This window comes from Solanum verrucosum, unplaced genomic scaffold, assembly GCF_900185275.1.
Source record: "Solanum verrucosum unplaced genomic scaffold, falcon-dt-bn FXZP01000163.1, whole genome shotgun sequence".
Taxonomy (NCBI): domain Eukaryota; kingdom Viridiplantae; phylum Streptophyta; class Magnoliopsida; order Solanales; family Solanaceae; genus Solanum; species Solanum verrucosum.
In genome coordinates, this window is record NW_026020379.1 from 488183 (window position 1) to 505721 (window position 17539).

General features: G+C 33.4%; 1 pseudogene; it reads right to left on the minus strand.

Moving 5' to 3' along the window:
• The window catches only part of LOC125839003 (uncharacterized), a 58217-nt pseudogene extending 42853 nt beyond the window's left edge, over positions 1-15364 (minus strand).
• Positions 15365-17539: the final 2175 nt, after the last annotated feature.

Consider the following 17539-nt stretch of genomic DNA (forward strand, 5'->3'; position numbering starts at 1 on the left):
CAACCGATTGAAGGGAAATTTCCTGATCCCATTCCAAAATGGTTTGACGGTTCCAAGCGTTATGCCTATCATTCTGGAGTTGTTGGACACGACACTAAGGATTGCTATGGTCTCAAAAACAAGATTGAAGTTTTGATTAAAGAAGAAACAATCCAACTTACTGGACCTCAGCCCAACGTAAACAACAACCCTCTGCCTAACTATGGAAATGTTGATGTGAACATGATAACTATAGAGGAAAATGTGGTGCTGAACGGAAGTATTGTGCCTATTAGAAAGGTGGAAAATGATACTTTATCGGCCTTTGGTGCTCCTATCTTAACAACCCAAAGACAAGCAGCGATAGAGGTTACTGCTACAACATCTTACATGCCTCTCTACAACACCGAGATACCGACCATTTGGGGTGCTGAACCAGAGGAGACTTTGAAGAATTGGACTTATACTCTGTTTGTGGTTCGCCGAGAGTCTTGGTAGATTGAGCAAGTAGTAAAACTTTTGGAGTAGCACTATTTTAAAAAAATCGAGGCTTAAATCGTGCCTTAAAACTTTATGTTGTTTTGCCTCATTTTTTGAAAGCTTAATTGCAAAATCTATGAATGCATTTCCTATTTTCTTAATTACTTCTTACTTATTACTTTCATTTTTCTTTTATATATTAATTTTCAAATTAAATCTGTCAACTTTATGATTGTGACATAATGAAACAAATGAACAAAGTTTAAAGCAAAGCAAGATTTTCGAAGGATGTTAAGACAATCTATAGTTGAACAATCGACCAAGAAACATGACAACATGGCAATATTCTAGCATGAAGTTTTCCATTCAAGAGAAGTCAAGAAACTACACCAAAGGGCAACTTTAGATAGGTTTTTTTTTAATGTAACTTCCACTTTCCATGTAATTTACGAACTACGTTCTGACCTGATTCCTTTGGTAGGATACGTAGGCAACCCACATAGGGTTCGGTTTTACTATAGAATATTTCTAAATTTCCTTATTTGTAATAGGAGAACTACGCCTGACTTGATTCCCTCGGTGGGATACGTATGCCACCCACATATGGTTCAGTCACATTAGGAGAGAAATTCAAAATCCCTTTACTATTTATGTAACTTGACCTACACATGACTTGATTTTCTTAGTGGAATATGTAGTAAATCCAAATCGGATTCCGTACTGTTAATAGAAAATTTTAAATCATTTCTATGTACTTTGAACTACGTTCTGACCTGATTCTCTTGGTGAGATACGTAGGCAACCTATATAAGGTTCAGTCTCATCACAACATAAATTCAGTATGCTTCTTCAAAATCGACACTGGGGCAGATTTTGGTAAATATGGTCAATGAATGACCGGATATTGTCAAGCTATAGGCTGCTGCCTGACAAGAAGTATAACAGACAAAGGATGTTCATTTTGTTTCAAAATTATCACAATCTAAGAGTTGGTAGAAATTACTTTTCACAACTTATAAACATAGACTTACATTTCTTTTACACTTACAAATATCTCTTTCAAATGATAATTTTTATTTTATAAGATATATTTTTATTGTTCATCTACCAAGTCTCAAACGGAGATCACAAGGTCTGAACAAACATGATGGACGGAAGGCCAACAAAGTCAAGCTTCGAGTAAATGCGAATCAACACCCCCTTCCAAGTAAGAATTTTTATTTGAGTGCAGGAACAACAAAGATACAAGAAGTCACTATTGGATAACATTAAAATCATTGTTTGCCTCCAGGACCTCGCCTGAATAAGCCAAATGACCACATCTTTAATTTTACTTTATTTCTTTTAATTCATCATGACTTTATATTCTTACTAACATATTTACCCAAAATTTGCAGGTAAAATTCCCTTGATTTATTGAATAAGAATCAAGTTCATTACAGGGGCCACTTAATCCACCAAATTGTACATCAAGGCTTAAATATCGAAGATCAGAGGCGACTTTCAACTAATTACGAATCAGCAAAGGCCTTCAAAGACAATTAAAGACATCACTTGGCCCCACGGCTCCACCATCATATCTCACACGACTTTATTTCTCACCTACCTTTGTCTTATTTTACTTTATCATGACTTTATTTATAATTTTGCTCTACATTTTTACAACAATCAACATCTAACCCCGAAGACAATTCGAGGCATTACATCATTAAGCCCCGAAAACAATCGGAGGCGTCACTTCATCAAGCCCCGAAAAACAATCGGGGGCATCATTAAAACTAGTCCCCGTAGACAATCGGAGGACATTTGGGTTCGTCCACCCTAAAATAGGACATGGGTTCATCCACCCTAAAATAGGATATGACATCACTTATCATCGAGACCCCGAAGACAACCGGAGGCCTTATTTATCATTCTAGTCCCCGTAGACAATCGAAGGATATTAGATATCATTTATCATTGGGACCCCGAAGACAACCGGAGGCCTCATTTAAGTCCCCGAAGACAATCAGTGGCCTTATTTATCATTCAAGTCTCTGAAGACAACCAGAGACATTATATTTGCATAAGCCAGACGGCTACACTCTTACTTTATTCACTACTTTACCAATTACTTTAATATACTTTACTTACTTTAATGACTTTACCTTAAACTTTACACACATCATTCATCATCAAGTCTCTGAAAACAACCAGAGACGTCATATGCCATTATATCTTCGAAGACAAACGGAGATACCAATTGGTCATACGACCTTATCATCATAAGCTATACAGCTCTCAACATCAAGTCTCTGTAGACAATCAGAGACATGTTTATTTACCAAGTCTCTAAAGACAACTAGAGACAACATTTGGCCACATGCCTTTCATAAGTAACACGACTTCATACCATTCTCACACATACATATATTACCATTCATTTATACGTTCTTACACTTTAATTTTATCTTTTACCTTAATGACAAGTTTTAACACAGGTCTCAGGAAAAATAGTCTAGAGCAACCAAAGACGCATCACAACATGGAACTCTCTCTTAGCAGTAAATTGGGGCATGTTGTTGAGAAAGTTTAGTTGTCCAACAAAGGTCAAAGAAAAAAATACATGTGTTGAATACGGTAAAACATGCCACTTCTCTATATAAATTACAATTTCTACTAACAAGTTTATTCAGTCTTTGCCAAGAGCATCCAAGAGTATGAATTCTCAAATCAAACCACAGATGTTGACGACATCAAAAAGGACACAACACAACGCCTAATTTTTTCTTAGCAGTGAACTGGGGCAAATTTGCTGAAGAGGAATATCAAACTCACTAGCAAAGGTCAAGGATCTACTCTCGAACTCATTTCTACCTACATACCACGAATACGTGAAATGTAGGTTATCCGATTCTTCTTTCATAACCACCTCTATATCTCAGCTCAATTAACTCATTATGTGACCCCTCTTGACTAAATTACGTTAGTACCACTCCTCTCAAACTCTTCCCGTGCCTATATTTGTTTGTCGAGACAAAATTGGTCACTTAGTCAACTTCTTTGCCCGAAAACTCTTTCATCGTCTCCGGTCAAAGAGGGGCAAGTTATTGACACCAAATTTTGTCCCTCCTTTCTTCTAATTTATTTCGTTGAGCTTCTAAGTTACTAATAAGTCGAATACTTTATAATTTGCTATTATTTTCCATTTATCTCCACTGCTATCGTAATTATCTATATTACTTCAACTTTTATTATTTATGATTATCATCTTTGTATTATCATTTTCACTATTTTAAAATTATATATTTTTATTTTCGACATTACTATTATTACTTTATTGTCGTCTTCTTTAAAATAGATTGTCGTTACATAATTTCAAGTTTCGTCCTTGCTAAATTTTTTATATAATGTATTTATACTAGTTAGAAGCTCAAAAGAATTAATATAAGAAAGAAAAGGACCATAAAATTTTCTCTTTGAGCACTCAAAAGATTTCAAATCCTTGGCCTATTATGAAATATGTAGACCTGGAATACAAAGAGATTTCAGCATCTCTTTGGCTTTATTTTGGATTATTGTGAACGGTCATTTTGAATTCAAACAACCATGTTCAAACTCCCGCTCAAACATATTTTAATATGAATTTTGGCCTATAAATACATCTCAAACTCTCAGCCAAAAGCACCTTTGAACATTGGAAAATTTTCACCTTTCTCAAAGGCCAGAACACTTGCAAGAACACCCACGAAAAGTATTAGTTGCCTAGCTTTGAAATACTTGCTCGTCTTTGCTCGTTTTGAAATAGCGAGTTCGGGATTCTAGATCGACAATGCCCTCAGTTCACTGCCCCACAATCGGTAATCTCGACCGCTGTAGACACGTAATTTAGAGCTGAAATATTTTTATAAACATAAATTAAATATTTTGACTTTTCTCTTATTTTATTAAGTTTATTTTAAAAGATTTGAAAACAACAAAACAGAATCACTTTTAAAGGTAAGTTTTATTGTCAATTGTTTAAAAAGAAATAAAAGATTACAAAAAATCTATTTTTGAAAATAAGTTTTTATAAATAAGCTAGTATTATTTGATTGTTTTTTATATATATAGCTAGTTGATTTTTCCTTAGATTTTTATTAATTTTAAATAATTAGTTGATATGTTATTATAATTTATTATTTGTAGTTAGTTATTATTCTTTTAAAAGTAGAATAAAACTAAAATAAAAATAAAAAATAACCTAAATATTCTAACAAACCTACCCCACTCCTACTCCTATCCAAAACATACTACACATAGAAAACAAAAAAGGGAAAAGGAGAACAAACTAAAAAAAAAAAAAAGCTTTTGACTTATTTTCCAAAAATTAAAAAATAAATAAGAAAAAAAAAAGAAAACCATCAGCAAGTTATACTCCCACTTTCTCTCAACTTCCCCACACTCCCACTCCCTCACGTTTTCCTTCACATTCCACACCCCACACAATACAACCCACACCTACACCTATCCTAACACCTATATACATACACCTACATACGTACAGGAAGTAAAAGAAGACACACACATAAAAGGCACACACAGAGATATAGACATTAATTAAAAAAGCAATACATACATTGTACTTTCTCACATTGTGATTGAAGATCTGGAAATTTGTTTTCGCGGTTGCAAGTTCGTGGTTCCTGATTATTTGTCCTTTCTTCTCGTTAACTAATTTTCACAAGAGGTAACATTTATCTGTATTTTATTTTTTGCATAATTTTATGTCATTATTGTGCAAGAATTAATTTCAATATATTGAAGTTGTTCAGTTTTCGTATGTGTTTAATCTGTTAATATTATTAATGTTGTGTACTGAAATATATTCGAACATGCTATATGACATGTGAGTATTTCTTACATGCTTAAGAGTCCATTCCTCGCTCTTTTTCCTTAATTAATTATCAAAGTTTTTATGTTTGTGTCTTACTAAGTTGAATGAATTCTTTGTTTGATCGTATTTAGAAAAGTATTAAGTCATATTTTATGCTATAATATGTGTGTTGTCTTGATATTTAGGGTTCTAACAAAAAATAATAATAATAAACTTGTTAGGATAAGGAGAAGAAAACAAATTGAATTAAAATAGATAAAAAATAAAAAATAAAACAAAATGTACAGAATGTCAAAAGAAAAATATAAACAAAAAAAAGGGAAACAAAACGTAAAAAAAAAAGATTTAAAACTAAATTTATTTTAAGGAAAAGAATAACAGAAACATTTAATAGAAAGTCAAACAAATATTATAAAAAGAAAACATGAAAAACAAGAGAAAAAAATTACTAAATTATAAAAATTTAAGAAGAGAGAGAAGCAGAACACAAAAAAAAATATTCATACCATACAACACTCCTATTTTGTATTTACAACCAACACGTACAACATTCACCAAAAATTCAATACACAAAAAAAAAAGATCTCATGGAAAAGGAAAAGAAAAATCACCCCCCACTTTATATTTTTCACTCACAAATAAAGGTTGAATTCGAGGTTTGCTTTTTCTTGTTTTGAGTTCGTTGTTCCTTATTAGATAATTTTCACAATAACACTCAATTTGATTTAATTTTGTATAGTTTTATTTCATGATTATATAAGACTTTATTCCAATGTTATGAAATTGCTAGAACTTTAGGTGTATTTAATTTTGGTATTATAATGTTGAAATACAATTGTTTGAATCCTACATATCACTAAACGATGAAACCTTTAGAATGTTGAAACTATTCACTCTAGTATTTAAGAAAAAATAATTTAAATATAGTACATTTGACAACTATTATAAGAATAACTCATTATGTATTAGAAAATTATTATTTTTAGTTTTTGTTAGTTCATGTAACAATAATAATTAAATTTCACCTCAATTAAGAATGTGGTTCCACATCTTTTTGAGATACTTAAGAAACTCAAGGAAGCGGTTACGCACCTTGGACAAATTCAAGGATGCGGTTGCGCACCTTGGCCAAATTATTTTAATAATTAACTTTCATTAATTTAAATCAAGAGGTGTAAATAGATATTATTAGGTGTGAGCTACTCGATAAAAGAAGACAACTATGTCTCTAAATATCAAGATTGAGAATGCAGTCATGCATCCGATTTGAGATTAATAAAATTCAACAATAAAAATAAATAAGAGCAAATCATGGCCGTAATAATGTATCCAAATAATAATAATAATAATAATAATAATAATAATAATAATAATAATAATAATAATTTAAGTGTAAGTCAATAAAAGCGACCGTGCTAGAACCACGGGACTCGAGGGATGCTTAATACCTTCCCCTCGGTCAACATAATTCCTTAGCCGAATCTCAAATTCGCAGACCAAATAAAGAGTCATTTCCTTTTGATTAGGGATTAAACAAATAGGTGATTTGGAACAACATAACTCAATTCCAAGTGGCGACTTTGGAAAAATAAAATAATCCCTTAATCAATACCGTCACTTAAATTGGAAAAACCCGCCGCCGTGTGCAAAAAGGGGTGTGACTTCTCTGGCGACTCCCCTGAGGACTAACCAGAATTCGAGGTTTGTATATTTGACTTTTACTTTATTTTATTTTATTATTTCATTGGATATATTGTTTTGATGACCTAATGTGCTACATGCTGCTCATTTATCGCTTTGATATTGTTGAATTGTATATAATCTGTCTTCTCGTACACCATCTGAGTCTCTAAAAATAGGGTAGTAGGGAATGCAGTTATGCATCCCAATTTCTTTTGAGATAAAGTTGGAGTGTCTGGGCACCCAGTGAAGGATTTTAATTACACATGTTAGGGGAATATTTCCCTATAACAGCCCAACTTAGATTCTATTGTACCAATAATATGTCAGAGTATGAGGCTTGCATCCTGGGTTTGAGGTTAGCTGCTGACATGGGCATCCAAGAGTTGCTAGTGCTAGGAGACTCAGACCTACTAGTCTATCAAATTCAAGGAGAATGAGAGACTCGTGTCCCAAAGCTCATACCATATCAACATTGTTTACAAGATCTTTGTCAATCGTTTGTGTCAATAAAGTTTAGACACATTCCTAGAGTTCATAATGAGATTGTTGATGCATTGGCAACTTTATCTTCGATGCTCCAACATCCTGATGAAGCTCATATCGACCCTTTGTACATACAAATTCGTGATCAGCATGCTTATTGCAACATGGTGGAGGAAGAATTTGACGGTAAACCTTGGTTCCATGATATTAAAACATATCTTCAGTCCGAAGAATGTCCTACTAATGCCACTAGCAATCAAAAAAGGACTATTCGACGACTAGCTAGCGGTTTTTTCTTAAGCGGAGGCATATTGTACAAGAAAACACCTGATTTGGGTCTTCTAAGATTTGTAAATGCTAAAGAGGATTCAACAATCATGATTGAAGTACACTCAGGAGTTTGTGGACCTCACATGAATGGATATGTTCTGGCAAAGAAGATACTTCGAGCAGGTTATTATTGGCTCACTATGGAGCGAGATTGTTATGCTGTAATTTTACTAACCTTTAGAAAAATCACTTTTTGAAATGTTCTAAGTATAAAACAATTTGAGAAAAAAAATACTTAGAAAAAGAGTCGCCACTTAATTTTTTAAAGAAATTAAGAAAACTTATAATTTTCAAAGATTTAAACAGAAAAAATCATTTGAAAATACCAAAGAGGGTTCGGGGTTCAATTTACACTTCGAGAAGGGTTTAAGCATTCGAAGTGTCCGCTAACATGCGGTTGACCTGCGACTTGACTAAAATATATTTGACTATTTTAGGAAAATAACGATTTAATATAAAAACATAATAACTTACAATATTTGATTAACTTTGAGAAAATAATTAAATAAATGACGCATTTTATATTATTCTATTTTTTAAAGGAAGAGATCCAAAATGGAACATTTGACTTGAAAATCAAGTGATTAGAATATTAATAGAATTAGATTAATTAGAATTTATTTGATTCATTTTGAAATAATAATTTAAACCAATTTAATAAATTAAAGCATGAATATCATTTTGAATTAATTGACTAAACCTTTTGAGAAAATGATTAAGTAAGTATTACTATTTTAATTAATTGAAAAGGTTTTGGCTAACATTTTTAAAATTTATTTGATGAAAAATACTTTAACTTAAAACAACCTTAACATGAGTAAAATATGATTAAGTAAAAAGCATTAAAGAACATCTCTTTTTAAGTACAAAAGGTTTAACTTAATTGAAGATATAAAATTTTGACCAATTTTTTGAGAAAAATGACTAACTAGAAAGATAACATTTTAGTTCATTTGAGAAAAATACTTTAACTTAAAAAACCACTTTAAAATAAAAATGTGCTCAAGTGAAGTTTTTAAGAACAAAGATTTAACTACAAAATTCGACCAATATTTAATTAATGAAATAAATGACCTTAAAAAAAGGGTATTCAAAGCAAACCAACACAAAGAAAGTAACTCGTCTTTTGGGGAATCTAATTAAGTTAATTAAAAATTATAAAGTTTAGAGTTAAACAACGAACAATAAATAATCACAATTAAATAATTAAAGCGTAAGGGAGAAATTGAATTTGGGCCTTCTTTTGGGCCGATTTCGCTGGAATTTTTTATCTTAACCAAATTCCTTTTTGTATACATCAACTGTATATCAGTGTATATCGGCATGTATGTCAGCTCTTTTCGTGTATATCTTACTTCCGAACACCTGTATTTCGCCTTAGCTCTATATTCTCACGTTTTTAGCCTGTATATTAGTCCCTAGCATTGCAAATCATGCATACTATTGTTGCATACCATGTATACAGAATGTATACAACCCCTTTTGGGGCTTTCCAGAATCTGTAAGCAGCCTATTCCTTGGGCTTTGAACACAGATGATGCTGACTCAAAGACGGACTTCAACTCAAAGAAATGCAAGGAATGAGTCCAAAGTGAACTCGAATTGGTATCACATGTCAAAGAACAAATAAAAAAAAATTAGCATTTGCGGAGAAAAAATAATAAGAAGAAGACGATTAATATTACTCCCTAAAGCATGTAACATATCAGCAAACAAATCTTTTAAAGAGAAAAAAAATGTCATAGGCTAATAATAATGAAGACAACCCAGTATATTAGCATTTTCTAGATAATGTAAGCATGTAAGCAAATCGACATTTTTGAGCATCTAATAGCTTGAAAATAAATAGTAATAACACTTAGTTCAATGAACAGATTAATTAAGGGAAAGAAGCATATGATAATCCATGCATAAATTTAAAGAACAAGACTTAGATATAGAGCTGAGAAACAAAATCCCGACATCAAACTCATATGTACCAGATTCAAGTATCAAATATCCTACCAAAGATATTGTTTATCAACAATAAACCAACGATTTAACGAATTTATCATTTTTTCATAAGAGATAAAATGCAACCATAACACAATAATGCAAGTATAGAGTAAGCAAATATATCAGTATCAAGTTCCTGACTTCCACTCTATACTTCCACTAAAAGACTAATTAACAAGAAATTGGCAAAATTCCTACATCATTATTGATATATGAACTAAGTGCATGAATACAGTGACAAAGTGAAATAAACTCCAAGAGAAGAACACATCCAATACTAGACAGGAAGAAATCCAATAAATTTAGCACTAAAAAAAAACCAACTAAGTTCTATCCAATACTAGTCATGAAGATGGCCAAAAATATAGAGCAAATCATGAGTAAGTCAAGCTTAGCCAAATTGAAACATAAACAAGAATGAACCAGAGACAAACTATGATCTAAAAAATAGACCGAGGAACAAGCTTAGGATGACAAGAAAAAGAAAAAAAAACAACAACCAAGAGCTCTTAAAACACAAAGATTAATTTTGAAGAAAACCAATTTTCTTTCGACTTACTCGCACACAAACAAGGGTGAAAAGAAAAGAATGAGGAAACTTGGCAGCAAGGTTGTAAATCAAATTAATATCATGATTTAAAAATCAAAATAGACATGGATATCATTCAAGCTATGTGAGAACCGAAATCAACTCTACGAGATTAAACTAACATGGACGAGAATCTATAAAGGTGAATCAAAATGACAGGGAAGACAACCAAGACTATAGGTAAGCAGTGAAGAAATAGAACTTATACAGCAGCATATTCAAATTGAAACCGAATGAACAACAAATCACTTCAAGCTAAGCGAGGCAGAGATTCAACTAGTTATATGGATACAAATTCGAATTATTGAACATAACGACCAACATATAATACTAAAGTGATTTCATTGATGCTTGAATCATGCTTACTGTTAAAAAATTCACAGGAAAACGATACTAAAATAAAAACTTAAAGCGAAGGAACCAAACGTTCTTAATAACAAACTCCATACCAAGTATCGAATACATAGCACACCGTATCGAAAATAGAACGTAAGAGAAGGCCAAGTTACCTTCTTTGGAGCAGCGAGCAGAGACGACCAGCTTGAGAGGGCAGCGATTCTTCCACCACAAAATCCAAATACAAATAGCAAACCAAGAAAATTGAGCAGGGACCTTCTCAGAACTTAGAACAAGAAAGCTAAAATCAAATTTTAAGTGTAAAATTACTATTGTTAAAGAACTCAAACTCGAAACTCCGCCCTTTTTTTTTCTCCCCCCTTCAACACCGATGGATAGGAGGTTTATATAAAGGAAATAAGGGGTCGATTTAGGAGGGAAGACGAGCAACAATTCAAAACTTTTTTTGAACTCTTTCCTCTTTTCAAAGGCAAACAGTAGGAAGTATGGAGGTTTCTGACAAAGGGGACGAGGTGATCGATTATGGACTGCTAGGGTATGGGTTTTCGCAGATGATCACGTCTATGGGTTCTCCGTGATTTCGGTGATTTTAGGCGTAAAGAAGACGAAAGCAAGTATGGGGTGAGGTCAAGTTTGGCATGCATTGCTGTTGTATCATTTCTCGCGTGAAGAAGATGCAGGGGTCGTCTAGTTCTTTTGGTAATGCTAATGTTATTGTATCGTAATTGAATTGGGTTTCTTTTGTGGGAATGGGTTGTTGGGCTGGTTGGGATTGTTGTTTGGAATCAAACTTGGGCCACTGAAAAATTAAAAAGAGGCCCAAATCTAGTCTTAATTTGTCAAATTGGGCTTAAAGGGGGTTGGAAGATTTGTATGAAAAGTGGCTAAATGAATTGCAAAATTAGCCACCTTAAATTTAAAATTTAGCCGATTTGAGTTAACTTGATGACTTCGGCTAAACTAAAATAAGACGAATTAATATAATTAACTAAAGAACTTCTTAATCTTGACTAAATAAAATAATTAATTTACATATAAACCAAATGACTTAGAATTATAACTATATTGTAAACTAAACTAGAATGAAAATAAAATCCTTTTGAGATCATTTTTGAATATTCATAAAATATACTAATTATATACATAATTATGTGAAAGATATATATTATCTAAAAAATTATAAAAAGTGACAAGACTATTTAAAATAACTTGCGAACTATATTGTTATTATTATTATTATTTATTTATTTGAAATTTTATAAAACTAATTATTTAAAATCGTTTGAAATTGAAGAAGCTCGATGATTAACCTATAATGTGGAGGTTCAAAATTGGGTCTCAACATAGATTCTATACGGTTTGTTTGTAAATGTCATGAATGTCAAATACACGGTGATTTGATACATTCTCCTCCCTCCGAGTTACATGTGATGTCTGCTCCATGGCCTTTCGTGGCATGGGGAATGAATGTGATTGGACCAATAGAACCAAAAGCATCGAATGGTCATAGGTTCATCCTGGTGGCCATTGATTACTTTACAAAGTGGGTGGAAGCAGTACCTTTCAAGTCAGTGACCAAGAAGGTCGTGGTGGATTTCATTCATTTCAACATCATCTGTCGATTTGGTATTTCAAAGGCAATTGTTACCGATAATGCTACAAATCTCAACAGTCACTTAATGCAAGAGGTATGCCGTCAATTTAGGATTGAACATCGAAATTCGACTCCATATCGCCCAAAAGAAAATGGGGCTGTAGAAGCTGCCAACAAAAATATAAAAAAGATACTTCGTAAAATGGTGCAAAGTTCTCGACAATGGCATGAAAAGTTGCCTTTTGCTTTGTTGGGTTATCGCACTACAGTTCGTACGTCAGTGGGTGCCACCCCCTATTCGCTGGTATATGGGACTGAGGCAGTTATACCTGCAGAGATCGAGATTCCATCCCTGCGGATTGTTGTAGAAGCTGAAATTGATGATGATGAGTGGATCAGAACACGTTTGAAGCAATTAAGTTTGATTGATGAGAAGCGAATCACATCAGTATGACATGGACAATTGTACCAGAAAAGAATGGCACGAGCATATAACAAATAGGTGCGTCCCAGATGTTTCGAAGAGGGTCAATTAGTGTTGGGACATATTCTGCCACACCAGGCTGAAGTCAAAGGCCAGTTTTCTCCAAATTGGAAAGGACCATTCATTGTAAAGAAGGTAATATCCAATGGTGCTCTTTACTTAGTAGATATAAAGGGCAAAATGACAGAAATAGTCATCAATGTTGATGTTGTGAAGAGATATTTTATATGATGTGATTTTTCGGTATTAGAAACCTTTATGTTTGGACTTGACATTTCAAAGGTTGATGTAATGGAAATTCTTGGTTCTGTGTCTAAGTATTAATTCATATGTTGTCACCCTTGTTGAGAATTAATTTACTTCCTTGGTTCTTCTGCTTCCTTGGCTCTTCCATAATTAAAAAAAATAAAATCAATCAACATGAACTACGTTTGACCTGATTCTTATTTCGATAAGATACGTAGGTAACCCTGACATGGGGTTCGGTCTAACCAAATAAAAATTCCAAAATTCCATATTTGTAAAAAAACTGGGGCAAAAGTCTTTTTTTTTTCTATCCCAAAGCTGAAGTCAATCCCATCATTTAAAGTCGTATTTGAGCCTTCATCTTGTCATTTCTTTCTAACCTTGTATAAAAGTTGTGTTTCAATCAAAGAAAGACATTTGGATCAACCTTTGAAATGTCAAGAGTAAGTATGTTAAGGGTACAAATGATGAAACCATGAGAGAGTCTTATTGGTGAAAATACTAACTGGGCATCATAAGGCGAATGTGAGTTGAGAGAAACAAAAATGAGAGAGTCTTATTGGTGAAAACCCTAACTCGGCATCATAAGGCGAAAGTGAGTTGTGAAAATAAAAAAATAAAAAAAAGAGTTTTATTAGTGAAAACCCTAACTGGGCATCATAAGACGAATGTGAGTTGAGAGAAATAAGAATAAGAGAGTTTTTATTTGTGAAACCCTAACGGGCACCATGAGGCGAATGTGAGTTGAAGGATAAACGGGCACCATGAGGCGAATGTGAGTTGAAGGATTCAAAGTGAAAGAATTTTAGTGGCAAAAACCCCCATGGACATCATAAGGCGAATAAGAGTTTGAAATTAGTTATGACTTCGTCAAGTAGTTGGAACTCCACATCAAGATTAGATGATCAATAATGGTTGATGAATAGATTGGATGGACAAATCGGGTAATCAATTCAAATTGCATGTCATGATCAGTAGAGTCGGCTACCACACTCAGATAAGTTTTTCTTTCTTTCTCTTTCTAAAAGAGAGTCTTCATCGAATCATTTTTTGCTATTCTCGTGTAGTATATATTTTTCTTCCACGTTTCATCGCTTTGTTTCATATGTCCTTGAGTCGAGTTTATGTCAAGAAAGTAAGAAAGGATTTCAAGACTTGTTACCAACTCTAAATTTGTACAAGGCAAAGCATCAGGCCAATGAGTTATCATCTGTCGGCAAGTTTTGGATTCAGAAGAAGTCCATGATTTGATGAAAGGTAAACAATGAGTGTCATGACATAAAGGCAAATATTGGATTTAAGTCCCTCAAAATGAGCAAATTTGGGTGAAAATACAATCAATCAATAACAAGCATTGGGCGGTTGGAAAAATGTAAAACACAATAAGTACTTGAGCAATCCTCATCAAAAGGCATAACCACAAACCAACCACCATGTTTTGAAACTCACAAATTTTCTTTGTTGAAGCAGGGGCACAAGTTATTTCGAGATCAAAGATCCAAAAACCTAGATGTTCAATTTAGTCTACGAAGAGCTAAATAGCAACATTGCACAAGAATTATAGTGCATATTACGTAAGTGTTTGTTTGTCTTATTAGTCTATGGAACATAGTGTAGCAAGGACCCTCCTGAACAATGGGACGTAGTGTAGCAAGGACCCTCCTGAACAATGGGACGTAGTATAGCAAGGATCGTCATGAATAATGGGACGTAGTCTAGCAAGAACCCTCATGAATAATGGGACGTAGTGTAGCAAGGACAATAATGTGATGTAGTATAGCAAGGACCCTCCTGAATAATGGGACGTAGTGTAGCAAGGACCCTCCTGAACAATGGGACGTAGTATAGAAAGGACCCTCCTGAAAAATGGGACGTAGTATATAGCAAGGACCCTCCTGAACAATGGGACGTAGTATAGCGAGGACCCTCCTGAACAATAGGACGTAGTATAGCAAGGACCCTCCTGAATAATGGGACGTAGTATAGCAAAGACCCTCCTGAATAATGGGACGTAGTATATAGCAAGGACCACCATGAACAATGGAACGTAGTATAGCAAGGACCCTCCTGAATAATGGGACGTAGTATAGCAAGGACCCTTCTGAATAATGGGACGTAGTATATAGCAAGGACCATCCTGAATAATGGGACGTAGTGTAGCAAGGACCCTCCTGAATAATAGGACGTAGTATAGCAAGGACCTTTCTGAATAATGGGACGTAGTGTAGCAAGGACCCTCCTGAACAATGGGACGTAGTATAGCAAAAACCCTCCTGAATAATGGGACATAGTATATAGAAAGGACCCTCCTGAACAATGGGACGTAGTATAGCGAGGACCCTCCTGAACAACGGGACGTAGTATAGCAAGGACCCTCCTGAATAATGGGACATAGTATAGCAAGGACCCTCCTGAATAATGGGACGTAGTATATAGCAAGGACCATCATAAACAATGGAACGTAGTATAGCAAGGATCCTCTTGAACAATGGGACGTAGTATAGCAAGGACCCTCCTGAATAATGAGACGTAGTATAGCAAGGACCCTCCTGAACAATGGGACGTATATAGCAAGGACCCTCCTGAATAATGGGACGTAGTATAGCAAGGACCCTTCTGGATAATAGGACTAGACTAACATAATTTTATTTAACCGGTTCATCATGAAGAATGGAGTTGGTGTAAACACGCATAAACCCTCTAAAGAGTACATCATGACAAAGCTCGAATCGTTCAAAGTCTCGATTTAAAGCTAAGCACCATCATTTATTTCTCTCACAAAATCTTCTTATATTAAACTGGGGCAAAATTTTGTGTTATTATTTTTGTTTGCTTTAATTTCAGGAATCTAGTGAAAGAATGGGGTCAATCCACATTTCCAGCTCAGGATCTTGGATGGAAAAGAGTGTAATTTTCAAGATCAATTTCGATTGAAGAAGCAGCAGCTCATTCTTAAAAAAAAAAAACACAGTCAATAACCAAGTACCAGTAAAAGGAAACTACCTGGAGAAAGACGTTTACCTTTGAACTCATTTGAGATGAAAATCAATATCTCATAACTCAAGAAGCGCGAAGACTCAAGTCAAGGTTCAAGAGAAGCTACACAGATAGGGTCGTGTACTTGTATTTCCTTTAAGTTTTTTGTCTTTTATATTCATGTAACAATAGGAGTCGCGAACTGGAGCCTCAAGGGGACCTCACTTGACTTCCAACTCATCATTTCATCTCCTTGAACTACACGTGACCTGATTCCCCTATAACCTAGGATATGTAGGATGTCCAAAACTAGGTCTCGGTCGCATATTTTTCTTTTCGAATAAGAGTCCGTTCAAAACTTGTCACGTTGTCTACTTCTTTGTCTGAAAACTCTTCGTGTTTTCAGTCAAAGAGGGGCAAACTGTAGACACGTAATTTTTGACCGAACTTAAAATTTTACACCATTTTTAGAGCTGAAATATGTTTATAAATATAAATTAAATATTTTGACTTTTCTCTTATTTTATTAAGTTTATTTTAAAAGATTTGAAAAGAACAAAATAGAATCACTTTTTAAGGTAAGTTTATTGTCAATTGTTTAAAAAGAAATGAAAGATTACAAAAAATCTATATTTGAAATTAAGTTTTTATAAATAAGCTAGTATTATTTAATTGTTTTTTTAAATATATAGCTAGTTGACTTTTTCTTAGATTTTTATTAATTTTAAATAATTAGTTGATATGTTATTATAATTTATTATTTGTAGTTAGTTATTATTCTTTTAAAAGTAGAATAAAACTAAAATAAAAATAAAAAATAACCTAAATAATCTAACAAACCTACCCCACTCCTACTCCTATCCAAAACATACTACACGTAGAAAACAAAAAAGGGAAAAGGAGAACAAACTAAAAAAAAAAAAAGCTTTTGACTTATTTTCCAAAAATTAAAAAATAAATAAGAAAAGAAAAGAAAACCATCAGCAAGTTATACTCCCATTTTCTCTCAACTTCCCCTCCCACTCCCTCACGTTTTCCTTCACATTCCACACCCCACACAATACAACCCACTACCCCACACCTACACCTATCCTAACACCTATATACATACACCTACATACGTACAGGAAGTAAAAGAAGACACACACATAAAAGGCACACACAGAGATATAGGCATTAATTAAAAAAGCAATACATACATTGTACTTTCTCACATTGTGATTGAAGATCTGGAAATCTGTTTTCGCGGTTTCAAGTTCGTGGCTCCTGATTATTTGTCCTTTCTTCTCGTTAACTAATTTTCACAAGATGTAACATTTATTTGTATTTTATTTTTTGCATAATTTTATGTCATTATTGTGCAAGAATTAATTTCAATATATTGAAGTTGTTCAAATTTTGTATGTGTTTAATCTGTTAATATTATTAATGTTGTGTATTGAAATATATTCGAACATGCTATATGACATGTAAGTATTTCTTACATGC